Below are 15,226 nucleotides of genomic sequence, written 5' to 3'. Positions count from 1 at the left end.
AGTTTAGTTTTTGAATTCAGATTGAAAATTCAGAAAGAGTTTGGCTTGTGAATGAGTTTTTGATTTACAAATAGAACATAAACTTAAATATTTGCTTGTCAGTATAATTTCCAAATTTCAAATTTTTTTAATCAGAATTAGTTTTTACAGACAATTCAGCTGAAAATCACAAATATAATGTAGAACTTAAGTTAATTTTCTAAATTTTGTTTTATAAAATGTCCCTAATTTTATTTTAATAAAAAAACATCCACAGGATTTTCCCTAAGAATTGTATCTTTATGAAAAAAAAAATCACTGTTTAAGAAACATGTACCTCATCTTCACCTAAAAAATCTGCACAAAATTCTATATTTTCTCGGTGTATTGTTTAGCATTATAAACATTGGCTTTTTTAAGCCAAATTTCAAAAATAAAACATAAATTTAGTTCAAGTTTGCATCATATTTTTATCTTTTACTATTTTCTTGGATAGCTTTATTTATTTTCATCAAAGGTTAAAAACTTTAAACTACCAAAAGAGTTTGAAAGATAAGGCTTTTTTGATTTGAGTATAGAATAATTTATTTTCTTAAAGAAATTGAAGACTACCCTAAAAGGAACTTATTTTATGCTCAAATCAAATAACTTTGACCTACCAGACTCTTAAACAAATTTAAAAAATTTGAACCATCGATGAAAGCAAATTCCATTTTTGTTTCTAAAGGTTTCATTTTAAAAATTTAGCTTCCTCTTAGCTCTTTTTAAAAGTAACGATATATCACGAAAACGATTACCGTAATCCGGGGTAAGATTGATCACTTTTTTCAATATTTTTCGATTATTTTTTCTGTTAAGGGGAATGTGGCATGTTTAATATTTTTAAAACCAGTACTGGGCTCCTATGAACGTAAAACATGGTTGCAGAAATTTATTAGACTTCTTTAAATTTGATTTAAAAATCGATTTAGTCTCTATTCAGAATTTGATGCTTTGGGGTGACATTGATCAGTCTCTATTTTGACGGTTTTATCGAGTTTTCTTGATAATAAAGAATACAAAAAACCATAATAATTAAATTTCAAATGCTTGTTCATCAATTTGACCTAGTATTTAACGTTTTCTTTTAAAAACATTTATAATCGAAAAAAGAACACTGATGCTGCATACATTTAGGGGCAAAAGTTATAACAATTGCTAAATAGTTTTAGCTTCAAAATACAAATGAAATTTTACTTTCACACGTTCTTCTAGGCTCACCCACTATTACCATTTTCATTTTTTCTTTAAAGTTAACCATTTGATAGGGTTCATAGCCATTTTTCCAATACGGGCTTACTCTTGGAAAACGTCCTTTATTTTTAAATATAAAAAGTTTATCACTAAATGCCTATAAAAATAGAACTACAACTACACAAATACAAAGAAAAAAAGTTGTTCTTTCACATTCAACAACTCGTTTGCTTCTAAAAGCTTTTTGGTAGCATCAGGAGAGCTGTTTGTTTGCGAGCCTTGGAAAAGATAGATATTTTAAGATTTTGAAATAACATTTTTACTAGCAGAAAACAAATTTCAAATACAAACCAAATTTTGCCTAATTGATACTCAATTAATAGGCTTTCAAACGTAGAAAACAGTTTTCAAAAATTCAAACTATAGACTTAGTTATTGATGATTATTTGGCACAATTTCATGTTGATCAAAGCTACCCCGGTGAACAATGTTACCCCGTTTTACGGTACTGAGTACCTACTTAAAAATGAATTATTATATAGTTTCAAACATACTTTGTTTTAATTTTTTTATTCGTGTGATGTTGGGCATAAAATCAGAGATAAAAATCAGTCACCAACCCGCCCCCCCCCCCCCCCCCCCATGGATCGGTTCTTCCTACGGGCCTGGCCGGAACTAATTCAGGTCCATCGGCCAAAATCCTTGAAATTTCCAATTCACCTGATGTCCTTCATAACATCACTGATGAGAAAATATTCATATTTAATTCTGATAAGAGTAATAAGAAACCTTCTTCTTCTTAAACTTTTTAAAAATTACGAGGTTCCACCAATAAGGGTCACGATTCCTGACTTCAATGCCTTTCGGAAAGAAATCGACATTTCTGTCAAGGATGTGAAAATTTCTTTCCAGATCGGTCGAACGGGAACTGCCCGTATATTGGCGGAATCTTTTGATGAATTTCAATTTTTTTTAAAATTATTTGAACACTAAAAAGCACCAATTTTATACCTACGACACTAAAAGTGATCCCCTCAAAGTTGTACTTCGTATGTTGTATGTTGTTGTACTTCGTATTGTATGTCATCGTTGCTGTACAACAAAATCTAGAATGAATGCCAGATGCATGTTTTGCAGCTCATTCGATCATAAAAAATCTTAATGCCGTTTTGGTGGTGATAAACCACAGTCTGAATTTTTCAAGAGTGCGAATTGCGCAGGTAATCATTCCTCCAATTCCACAGACTTTCCCGTTAGGGCAAAAATTATTGCTTCTAGGAAAAATCCCACAGTTGTCAAAAAATTTTCTTCTCCTTCTTCCTCTTTCTGGTCTTCATCAATCCCCGAAATTGAAATACTTGTTCTTCTGCTTCATTTTCTGATCCTAACAATTTTGTTAATTTAGGTGAGATTACTGAGGAAAAATTAAAATTGTTGCATCCAAACTTAATGGAATTGATGCAGCTTATGTTGAAAGCAAAATCAATGTTTGAAGCTTTCTACACTTCTTTTAATTATGCTAACAAAATTATTATAACTTTATGATTCTCTCATGAATCCTATAATAGATAATAGATGGATATTATATATGTTTCAATATTATTAATTGGAACGCTAGATCTTTGCTTGAATGAGATGAATTCTTTTAATTTTTGAAAACTCAAAACATACATATTGCTACCAACAATGAAACTTTTTTAAAGCCAGACATAAACTTGAAAAGCAATGCTTTCTTAAAAATTTTACGAAATGATGAACTTGATCGACAAGGTGTAACAATTGTCCTCAATAGTCGTCTCCAAATCAGACTTTTTCCGTCTTTCAATACAAAAGTCCAATACAAAAGTCTTAACAATTGGAAAAGAATTATAAACTTCTATGGGGAAAATTATAATTGTTGCCGAATACTTGCCTTTTCAATGTAGCGGTAAACAGATTTTTTTGAAGGAATATTTACAAAAACTAACCAGAAATAAATCTTATTTTTTTATTGTTGGTAACTTTAATGCAAACCCCCGATCTTGGAATAATATTTCACCAAATTCTAATAGGAATATTTTATTTCATGACTGCTCTGCAGATTATTATACTGTTGAATGTCCTAATGGGCATACTTATTTCTCTTCGATTGGAAATCCCTCCACAATTGATTTGGTTGTAACGGATTTAGGCGAGCATTGTAGTCAATTAGTTACTCATGCGGACCTCGATTCAGACCACCTTCCAGTAACTTTTCTTTATCCCAAAATCCCATTGAAAATCCATTAAAATCTACATTTAACTTTCAAAAAGCTGGCTGGGAGCGATATAAGAATTTTATTGAACGTAATTTGGATGTAAACGTTCCACTGAATTCGATAGAAGATATTGATTTGGCTGTAGAAAATTTGACAACTTAAATAGTCAATGCTAAAGCCGCTTCAATACCTTAAGTTAAACATAAATTTAATCAACCTTTGATCGATGATGATCTTCAGTTTTTGATACGACTGAAAAACATTCGTCGACGCCAATATCAACGTACTAGGGATCCTTACTTGAATTTTTTTATTTCGACCTTCAAAAAGAGATCAAACGTCGTTTAAATTTTATTCGTAATGAAAATTTTACAAAAGCAGTAGAGGACATAAACCCCTACTCAAAGCCATTTTGGAAATTGACTAAATTCTAAAAAAACCCCAGAAGCCAATCCCTACTTTGAAAGATGGAGATAAACTTTTTTTTAACTAACGCAGAAAAAGCTCAAAAATTAGCCCAACAGTTTGAGTCTGCTCATGATTTAATTTATACGTTGTGAGGACTATTAATGCTCATATTTCCCTTGAATTTGATGACATTCTTTCTAAGCAAAATGTATTTGAAAGTTCTTGCGAGACCAACATTGATGAACTTAAATTGATTTTGAAAAAAATAAAAATAAAAATATGAATGTTCGGTGGAAGATAGGATTTTCTCTATTCTTATTAAAAAGTTGCCTGAAAGCACTTTATTTTTTTTGGTGAAAATCTTCAATAAGTGTTTTTACTTGGCTTTTTTCCCCAATAAAAATAAATGGAAATATGCCAAAGTAACTCCAATTTTGAAACCTGGAAAAAGTGCTTCAGAGCCTACAAGTTATCGACCAATCAGTTTGCTTCCTTCTTTGGGAAAACTATTTGAAAGAGTTATTTTTAATAGAATGTTGATTCGCATTAATCAGATTTCTATTTTCCCTGATGAACAATTTGCTTTTCGTCCTGGACATTCTACTACACATCAACTTTTGAGTGTAACTAACAGGTAGATCAACGCTAGCAATTCTGAAGGTTATTCAACCTGGTGTTGCTTTTCTAAATATTGAAAAAGCTTTTGACAGTGTTTGGCACAAAGGTTTAGTAGCTAAATTAGCTCGATTTGATTTTCCCGTATATCTCACCAAAATTATACAAAATTATTTGACTAGCCGAACCTTACAAGTAAGCTATCAAAATTCATGCTCTGAAAGGACACCCATTAGAGCTGGTGTCCCTCAGGGTAGTATACTTGGGCCAATTTTATACAATATTTTTACTTCTGATCTTCCTGATGTACCAGAAGGAAAGGGTAGAAAATTGTTTGCTGATGATACTTTGCTTTCAGCCAAAGGTCGAAATTTACGGGTGGCCTGCAGTAGATTGCAACTGAGGAAGAATGACCATGTCGGTTAAAATCCTCTCTAAATAAACAAATTAGAATTAGAATTAGCAACAAAATTTAAACATGGAAAATATCTCCTAACGCTTCCAAAACTCAACATAGTTTATTTCCGCATAAGAAAAGAGCAAATTTTTTAAAACCTAATGAAAATCATTCCATAACTTTTAATGGGGTTTCATTAGAATGGTCTGATCACTTGAAGTACTTGGGACACACTCTTGATCGAAATCTTACTTAGAGAGAAAATTCTTAGAAGAATAAAGAAGAATATAAAAGAAAAGCTGATTGATTTCGAAGGATGCATTCCAATAGTTTTTAATTGACAAATTTCAGTCACGTCCTCCTAGAATTGCATGAGGTCGTCTTCTGTAAAAAAAAACCAATTGCTAGCACAGAATTGGAATTGCATGTCTGCAACCGATTGCAATAGGAGAATCCGGAGATGTCATTTTCAGTTCTACACTCCCATACCCTCACAATCCTACCAGATCTTTTTTTTTTTCGAATAATCGTATATTAAGGGAGGGGGTAGTGGTTTATACCGACAAACGACTTTACAACGGCCAGCTGCCCGTTTTTCTATGTTCTCATCATTTTTCGGTTCGATTTTCGATTGAAGTGAAATGCTGCCGAAAAAATGCCGGCACCTGACAGCTTCCCAAGAAGCCAAAGCCAAAGCCAAAAGCAAAAGATGTATTGCCACGTGCAAATGCAAATTGCAGCGAAACATTTTCCGTTTGTCTGAATTTTTATCAGGATACGTGTCAGACTTTCATACACGGAAAAAAAGGGGAACCGCAAATGAATTTGTTGGCGGGGGGGGGGGGGGGGGGGGGGAGTGATACCTTAAAAGCTATAAAATGGAAAAGATTTCTTTCCGCTTTCAACGATTCTGGAAGTGCTTTCACATTGTAAAGCGCTTTCGAATTTACCCGGAAATGGAAAGTGGAACGCAGCATTTCTGTTTTTCGGTATACGAGTCGTTCAAATTTCGGGAAATAAACAAAAAAAATGACAAAGCAACTGCAGCTGCCAGGCGAGGCGAGAGTAAATTGTGATGTTCATGTTTCAGCCACCGAGAAATGTAGCACAAGCAGGACTTACACTTGCTGATGCTGGTTGGCTTTCCTTGCTCGACCTACATTGACTTATAGTTTTTTCGTCGTTTGTGAATGGAAACTGTGAAAAGCACACAATTCGGAATGAAATCCTGTGTTGTGGCAGAGCGTTCGAATGAGAATGAGTAGGTACAAAGCTATGGCGTGGCTGAAAGGGTTGAACCGAAAAGTTAAGTGGTGTTTAACACCATAGTTTCTAATGCGGCTTAATGGAACGAAGCACTAACAGGAGTTTGGAAGCTCCGAATTTAAAATAATGGACAGCAGGAATGAAGGATATTGTTTAGTTTTTTCCATAATGCGTCCAATTTATTGAAGCTTATTCATAATAGTCCGGTTAAATGCTATTTTGTTTATTTGCATTTTTGTAGATAAAGATTGCCATTATTGGAATGTGAAATGAACACATTTAAAACAAAATCTTCTGGGGTCTCAAAAATTACATTTTTTCTTCTTTTTCAAATTTTATTGAGATTGAATCAATAGGTAAAGTTTTTCGGATTTGGTATGTTCAGTTATTTATAGATTTCTCAGATACCTACACAAGTTTGCTAAAGAAATTTCTTAAGGTTTTTCAAATACGGACTTCATAAAAACTATTACCTATAGTTTCGAAACTACTCGAAAAAAGTGAAAATTTTTGCTCAAATTGTCTTTCTTATGCACATATTTTTATTGCAATAACGTTGCGTTAACAAACTCAAAATCCAGTACAAGCCGAATTTGGGTGTTTGCATAGTCGTCAAAAATGTTGTGTTTCGTGTTTGAGAAATTTAAACATTCCATAATGTCACAAATTACGTCAACTTTGCAATTCAAAAATTTTCTACTGTGACTGGAACAGTTTTGGCGGTTGATTCATTAAAAAGTGCGGTTTCTGTACTACTTTTTTACACTTTTTGTGACCATGCTCTAAAGAAATTTAAAAGAAATATTTCCGTTTGTGCAACATATCGCTTCTAACGTCAGCCTTCTCAGGCATTAAGTTTATTTTTTTTTGTTTCGAGCCTTTAATAACTGATTTACAGCCTTTTTCTCGAAGCATTTTTTTTTCAAAAAAAAATTCTTCGGCTTTGAATATTTTTGGAATAAATGATTGTAGCTGAATATTGTCAAAGAATCATATTTGAGTCAAGTTATAAGCTTTCAAAAACTATAAATTAAAAAAAACCATTTGAGAAACAAGAGAGTTTTTGCGGAAAAGGTGTTAGGCTGTATTAGCCTAGCTATTACCTAGCTATTAAAAAAGTATCGTTATGATAAGTATTTAGACCTAGTTTAACTTTTTTTAAATTTATTTGCGTATTAATTTTTTCTTCAAGTATCCTCTAAAATAAATAGGAGGCTCGAATTCTTTAAGAATAATGGAAGAAATTAAATAACAAAACATGCGCATTGCTGCCGTAATACAGCACTTTCCTACGTCAACATTAGGGGGTTCATTGTTCAACATTAGGATGTCCTAAATTGCAATGTTTCTTGTCTACTGGGGGCCCAACTTTCAAATGATAGTTTGTAAGCCATGGGAGGCCTATAGATTATAATGCATTAGGTTTCTCAACACAACGATTCTCCAAATAAATTTTTCAACAAAAATCATGTAAAAAATTTTTTTTTGTCGAAACGCATCAGTAAATTTCGGACTCAAAAATCATAAATTACACTGTCTCGTTTTTAGTTTTATGTTTGACTAGCTGACCCGGTGTGCTTTGCTACACCTTTCCAAAACAAATGATATTTTCAAAAATTATTCAAACTTTTATTGTTTTATTGAGATTATTTTAAATCCGCTTTAAAATGAGAGCTGCAGCTGGAGTTTCGAATTGCAACACAAAGATGACTTAAACTAATTTTCTGAATTTTGATCTATAAATTGGTGTTAAAGATCTGATAATTTTAATCTGCTTCTTTAAGCTCGGCCCTGAAAAAGGAGGGTCTCAAATTAATCGTACGCAAAAAATCTAATTTATAAAATATGGTTGTTTTTGCTAGATATTCTCTGGATTCATGCTAAAAATTGATAAGAGAGCCTCCCTTATCCTTCCTTTCACCCCCTGCTGAATGGAGGTCGTGGTCTTTAATAATCATACCCATTTTTTCGTGCCCGAAAATCCTCTTATATCAAATATTACTCCATTGATAAGTTGATAAGTTTTAAGCTTTACAACCTAATGTATAAGGAGCCCCCTTCTTTCTTCCCCTCTCTACACTGCAAAGCGTAAGGGTCTCTAACATTCGTAGAAACATATCTCGTAACCGAGTACCTTTCCATGCCATATTTGTTTCCATTTGTTGGTTTCGTTTGCATAAACTGAGAACTTATGCTAACCAAATTGTATTGGGCTCACCTCCTTCCTCCTATGTACCTCCTATGTACTGAAAGGAGGATGGCGTGTCAGATATTCATAGAATCATAGCAAAATGATTTTCCATGTTAAGTTTTGTCCATTTCTCGGATCTAATAAAAAAAAAAAAATAGATGTAAGCCTTCTCTTCCCTTCCTATATTCCTAATTCTATCATCCCACTGCAAGAAAGGAATTGTTTCACATAAAAAAAGTATTTTTCGTACTCAAATACTTTTTGATGGCAAATTTAGATTGATTTGCTCAATTAATTCTCGAGTTATCCAAAAAATTGTACGACAGCCCCCCTTTCCTCTTTAATATCTTTCCACTGAAAAAAGTTGGGGCTTCAATTTATGATAGAAACATGTCTCGTATCCAAATACCCTCACATGCCAAATATCAATTTGCTCGATCAACTCTTCAGTTATACTGAAAACTGTAAGGAAGACCTCTCCTCCCTCATTTCATCCACCTCTTTGAAGGAGTGATGGATACCAAATATTCATAGAAGCATTTCTCGTATCCAAATATCGTTCCATGCCAAATTTGGTTCCATTTGCTGTTGTGGTTCTTGAGTTATGCAGTAAAAATTGTATGAAACTCCCCTCCTTCTTTCCTTTCTCCCCGCTGGAAGAAAGAAGGGGTCTCAAACAATCATTAGAACATGTCACGTTCCCAAATACCAGCCCATGCCAAATTTGGTTCCATTTGCTTAATTAGTTTTTGAGTTATGTAAAAAATATAAAAGAGGCCCCTCCCCCTTTATATCTCCCTACTGGAAAGAGGGAGGGGTCTCAAATAATAATAGAAATATTTTTCGTGTCCAACTACCCTTCCATGCCAAATTTGGTTCCATTTGATCTATTAGTTTTTGAGTTATGTAAAAAAACATGAAAGGGGCCCCTCCCCCTTTATACTTGAAAGAGGGAGGGGTCTCAAATAATCATTGAAATATTTTTCTTATCGAAATACCTTCCCGTGCCAAATTTGGTTTCAATATCTTGATTAGTTTTCGAGTTATATGAAAAATTGTAAGGTAGCCCCCCCTCCCCCCTTCCTATCACCCCACTGAGAGGAGGAAGTTGTACTTAATATTCATAGAAATACTCCTCGTTCCCAAATACCACCCTATGATAATTTTGGTACCATTTGCTTGATGGGTTCTCGAGTTATGCAAAAAATTGTCTTTTGTTTGGGAGGCCCCTCCCTCCCTTCATGAGAGAGGGAGGGGTCTCAAACCATAATAGAAACCTTCCCCTGCCTCCAATACCCCCACCTGCCAAGTTTCACGCAAATCGGTTCAGTAGTTTCCGAGTCTATAGGGAACAGACAGACAGACAGACAGACAGACAGACAGACAGACAGACAGACAGACAGACAGACAGACAGAAATTCATTTTTATATATATAGATTTTGCAAGCAAAGTGAGTTATTCTGGGCCAAATCCGGGCTTTTCTTAAAGAAATCCGAGCATCTGGGTCGGACAGGACTTTTCCTATATTTTGTATCAAATACCCTGGCAAAGTCGGATAAATCGGAGTTCTAAGTTGGCCATGCTCGTATGCGGTTGCATTTTTTTCCGCGGTCGAGTATTTTTGTAATGTTTTCTTGGGCAACTTCTACTAGTGGGTGTGAAAATTTAACCTGATTGATTCGAAGAATTGAAAACTCAGTGAAGTTTTAAAATAGGAAAGGTGATGAGGGAAAGGTGAAGAAGGGCGTTATTTTTCGATTTCGGTGATCAAGTGAATGTGATGCATGGAACCACAGCAGTTAGTTATGCCGTCTTGCTGAATTTACAGCTCCAAACGATTTGAATATACTGGTTCCGCAAGTTTTTGAAAGGAGAATATTCTTTGGAAAAATATACATATGTCTTCGAATGCGAAGTGCGTTTTTGTTTTTCGGAAGCAATAGGTATATAAAAAGAAATAGAAAACTGGATTGTCGTTGAGACGCTGTACATTCAAGTTGTTTTAACGTTTAGATCTGGGAGCAGTCCAGTAAGTTGCGTGGGTGGTTTTATTTTCATGGCCGGCTGTGATTGAAATTTTTGTTTTGCGGGTATGTTGAATGGTCATGCAAAGTCTTACCAGAGCGGAAGATATCGATTAATTATATTTCATGAAAATCTAAGTGCTGTGGGAGATCAAAGCAATCTACTGGTCGGACAAGACGTTAAAAATTTTGCTCGACGTGAAAATTGAAGAAGTTGAACCAAAACATTGAAAATTTTGAAGTTTTGATGGCGTTTGTGGCTGTACCTGGGAACGCAGACGGGTTTGTTGTGGTGTGGCCGAGGTGATTTGCGCTACCCCGGTTTCCGGTGTTTTAGTTGAATTGTCCAATTCTCAAGTGTCTTCAACTGAGACTCACTGAAGCACCAATTCTGCTTCTCTGAACCACTGGATTATTGGCACGATAGATGGAGGGAAAAGGATTTCCGGATTCAAAGCTAAGTACATTCTCTCTTTTTTAGTTCATTGCAGATAAAGATTGTATTTACTATAGTGAATTTTCCCACATACAATTGATTCACTATGTACCGTGATTTGTCGTAATTCTGCGCAATTTTTCATTTTATATTCATATTTATCAGTTTAGTTTAGTTTTAGTTTTTAGTTGTGGTTTATTAATGCAACATAAGATTTACATCTTTTAATTCGTTACAAATGGTAGGTAAAAAAGAATTCATATTTGTTTCTGAGGTGTTCATTTAAATTGCGCCTATCTCACTAACTATGCTCCGTAGTTTGCAAATATTGCTTTAGTTCTATTGCCCCTCGCCAAGCCATGCCAGTAAATCTCTTTTAAAGATACTTTTCGAGTTAATCTGTTTTAATTCTTCAGGTAGTGAATTCCAGTTTACAATGCCTCTTACTAGGAAAGAATTACTATAATATGACGAACTGTGATAAGGAATAAGTAAGTTTGCAGTGCGTGTGCTTCTTAATGGTATCAACATGGTACGAAGGTATGGAGGTTTATTAACTGTCAATATCTTGTGAATCGAGACTAAGGATCTGTAAAGAAGAAGGTTCGAAAAGTGGCACCCGATTAATTTTTCATGTAGATGCGAAACTCTGGAAAACCTGGACAAATTAAAAACGTATCTCACACAAGCATTGAAGGCTACATTAAGTTTATTCAAGCATGTTGATTTAGCATTAAAATAAATGAAATCACAATAGAAAAAATGAGGCAATAAGTATGTCTTGAAAAGTTTAATCTTAGTTGGAATGTCTAGATGAACTGTTGAAACTCTGAGCTGTTTTAGACAAAAATAAATTTTTGAACATTGGGAGTTAGTTTGCAGGTTCCAATTTAAGTCACTTTGGAAAAAAAGACCTAAATTGTTCGCTTTATCTACAAAGCATATTTTTTCAGCATTAACGTACAAATCAGGGTATGGTAGTTGAGTTTTTAATCTAGATAAAAATAATGCTTTAGTTTTACTGGGATTTATCGAGAGCAAATTTTCTGTTGACCAGTGCACAAGTTTAGCTAAGTCATTATTTATTTTATGAGCAATAGACTGGCCCAAATTTGTATGGGATGATTTTTATAACATTTTTTTCAACGCGGCACCCCCTAGATTGGTGCATTTAGGTGAAAAAATGACTTTCTGAAAGTTTCAGGTCATTTGGAAGAAGCACGAGCTGGCGCAAAGGATTTGAAATTTGTATGGAGATTTTCGGCAAAATGTATGAAAAATCGACATACTTTCACTCTTTATGTTCTAAAATATGTTTCCAGTATGCTAGAAAGCTCAGAATTTCAGGAATAGTAGTTCAAAGAATGACAAACAAGTTTGTTGAAGATTGTGACGTAATACGAGTTGACTGTGATGAGTTATCCGCAATTGAATGTGTGATTTTTTTTCGCATTGCATTGATATATCGTGAACGGTGTATGAGCTAATAATCGCACTAACTTGATCGCGTCGTCACAAAATACAGCAGTTTATAGTTTTTCAAACCTTTCTTTCAACTTTTTGCAAAGATATTTGTTATAAAATAAGCTACAACTTTGCCGAAGGCACAAACTTTATATCTGTAATTCTCATTGTGTGACAATGCGATCAAGTTGGTACTAATAATCCGTTCACAATATATCAATGAAATGCGAAAAAAATCACACGTTAAGTTGCGGATAACTCATCACAGTCAACTCGTATTGCGTCACAATCTCCTACAAACTTGTTTGTCATTGTTTGAACTACAATTCCTGAAATTCTGAGCTTTCTAGCATACTGGAAACATATTTTAGAACACAAAGAGTGAAAGTATGTCGATTTTTCATACATTTTGCCAAAAATCTCCATACAAATTTCAATTCCTTTGCGCCAGCTCGTGCTTCTTCCAAATGACCTGAAACTTTCAGAAAGTCATTTTTTCACCTAAATGCACCAACCTAGGGGGTGCCGCGTGGAATATAAGGATTTTTTTTGTTATGGGCCAGTCTAATGAGCAACTTCGTATTGATTGTAATGCCCATCGATGCAAAGGTACAATTGCACATCATCGGCAAAAATATGAATTGAACAAAAGTCGAGCACTGCAGGAAGATCATTAATAAATAACGAGAACAATATAGGCCCAAGAACGGAGCCTTGTGGAACACCTGACAAAATGGGTTTAAATAGAGAAAACTGATCTTGAATTTGAACCGACTGACTTCTGTCTGTGAGATAAGATTTTATTAGATCAGCTGCAGGTTTAGAGAAACTATACATAGACGTAAGTTTTAAACAAAGCTTTTTATGAGAAACTCTATCAAAAGCTTTAGCAAAATCAATCAGCAGAAGAATAGCAATTCCTTTCTGGTCCACTGCTCTAGCGATATCATCATGTACTTTGATTAAAGCTGTCTCGGTACTATGATTTTCTCTGAATCCGGATTGAAATTCATGAATCAAATTGAAGTTCTTCGTATAATTGCAAATTTGTTGTTTAATAAGTTTTTCGAAAACTTTTGACATTGAGCTTAATATGCTGATGGGTCTTAAATCTGAGATTTCCTTAGATTTGGATTTTTTTGGAATGGGAATAATTTTTGTTAGTTTCCACTCTCTAGGAAATTTTGAGGTCCGAATAATGCAGTTGAACAAATGTGAAATCAAAGGTAGAATATACGGAAGTAAAATTTGAATAATTTTGATTGGCAGTTCATCAAAACCCATGGCATTTGATTTAATGGAGTAAACAGCATTTACGATTTCATGGCCAAGAACTTCATTAAAGTTAAAACTTCCATTATTTACAAAATAGTTTTCAAAACTGCTTAAACCGGAAGAAAAATTGGAAACAAAGTAATTATTAACTGCATCGACATTGAAATCCATGTTTACTGGGTTGTTTTGCATTTTGGAAATACCAAGACTTCGAACATTTTTCCACAGTTACCGGGGTGGCAGATCAAAATTTAACCGCTTTCTATCAAAAATGGTCTTAGTTCTACGGACCAAAAAAGTAACTCGATTGCGAAGCCTTTTAAAAATATTTCTCTTTTCATCAGTTTTATGAGGAAGCCAGTTTTTATACGCCAAATCTCGTTCGATCATCGCTAGTTGAATTTCATTGTTAAACCAAGAATTTTTACGGATCTTTTTGAATTTCAGTGGGAAAAATTGTTCGTGTAGAAGTTTTAAATTGTAGTTCAATATGTGTAGCAATTGATCGGGGTCATCAATCGACATAAAATTATGCCAATCGCAATTGTAGAGAGCTCCAACTAAAAGGTCATTGTTGAAATTGAGATAGTCGCGAAGCCAAAAGCCAGAGACATCAGAAGCTTTAGAAACATTCAGCGTTGAAAATATGAGATCATGGTTCGAAATTCCGGGCATCGATATTTGGTTGAATTTTAAAATCATATTTGGTGAATTTGTAAGCAAAAGATCAAGCAAAGAGCAGCCTGTTCTGTAGAAGAACGTTGGTTCGGAATTAAAGCATTTGAAATCGTAACACGATAATGTATCAAGCAGTTTTAATGATCGTGTAGTACATTTGGATGGGTCTGAGTTAAAGTCACCGATCAGAAAGGAGTGATCATAATTAAGAGCGAAATCCTCAAAGTGCCGCGTAAGTAATTCAGAACAATCTGTGTTAGGAGGATTGTAATAGACTCCTATGAGCAACGAGCTATTGTCAACAGTTAAATTCAGAAGAATTAATTCAGTTTCACCAATGACGTTGTTATGAGACTTTAGTAATATTCGACATTTAAGATCATTTTTGCAATAGATACAAACTCCTCCGCCTCGGCGGTTGCGGTCGTTACGCAAAATATAATAGCCATCAATTGCTAGTAGAGACTCTCTACTCTACTTCTACTCTACTAGAGAGTCGGTAATTGATTCGTCAAGCCAAGTTTCGGTGAGACATATTAAATCAAGTTTACTGTGGGAAAACGAATTTTTAAGTTCATCAAATTTTGAAAAATTTCTAGCACACAAACTTTGCACATTCAAATGACAAATATTAAGTTTGTCTATACTCAGAGCGGCACTTAGAACAGCTCTTGATATCACTGTTGAAGAGGCATTGTCATTCAGATGATTAACCGTTAGTATCAAACACGAAAAATACCTTTGCTAGAGATTCCTTAACATGACCAACGAAGATTAATAGAACAAGCAACTTACCTACTATGTATTTGAACATTTGAAGAAAAAACGAATTATATAACTCTTTAAAGATCATGTTTACAAAACTCAGCAATCAATTAGAAACACACCTCAATAGGAAAATCGACACTAGCATTTAGGAAATGTTCTTTTCGGCAGGAAATTGAAATTAATAACAGCAGCAGCAGCACCCTGGGGTCCGATTCCTTGAGGCCAACATCCGCAGTCTGCAGCATTGCAGCAGT

The sequence above is a fragment of the Uranotaenia lowii genome, chromosome 3, assembly GCF_029784155.1.
Source record: "Uranotaenia lowii strain MFRU-FL chromosome 3, ASM2978415v1, whole genome shotgun sequence".
Lineage (NCBI taxonomy): Eukaryota > Metazoa > Arthropoda > Insecta > Diptera > Culicidae > Uranotaenia > Uranotaenia lowii.
Note: the sequence above shows the minus strand (reverse complement) of the source record.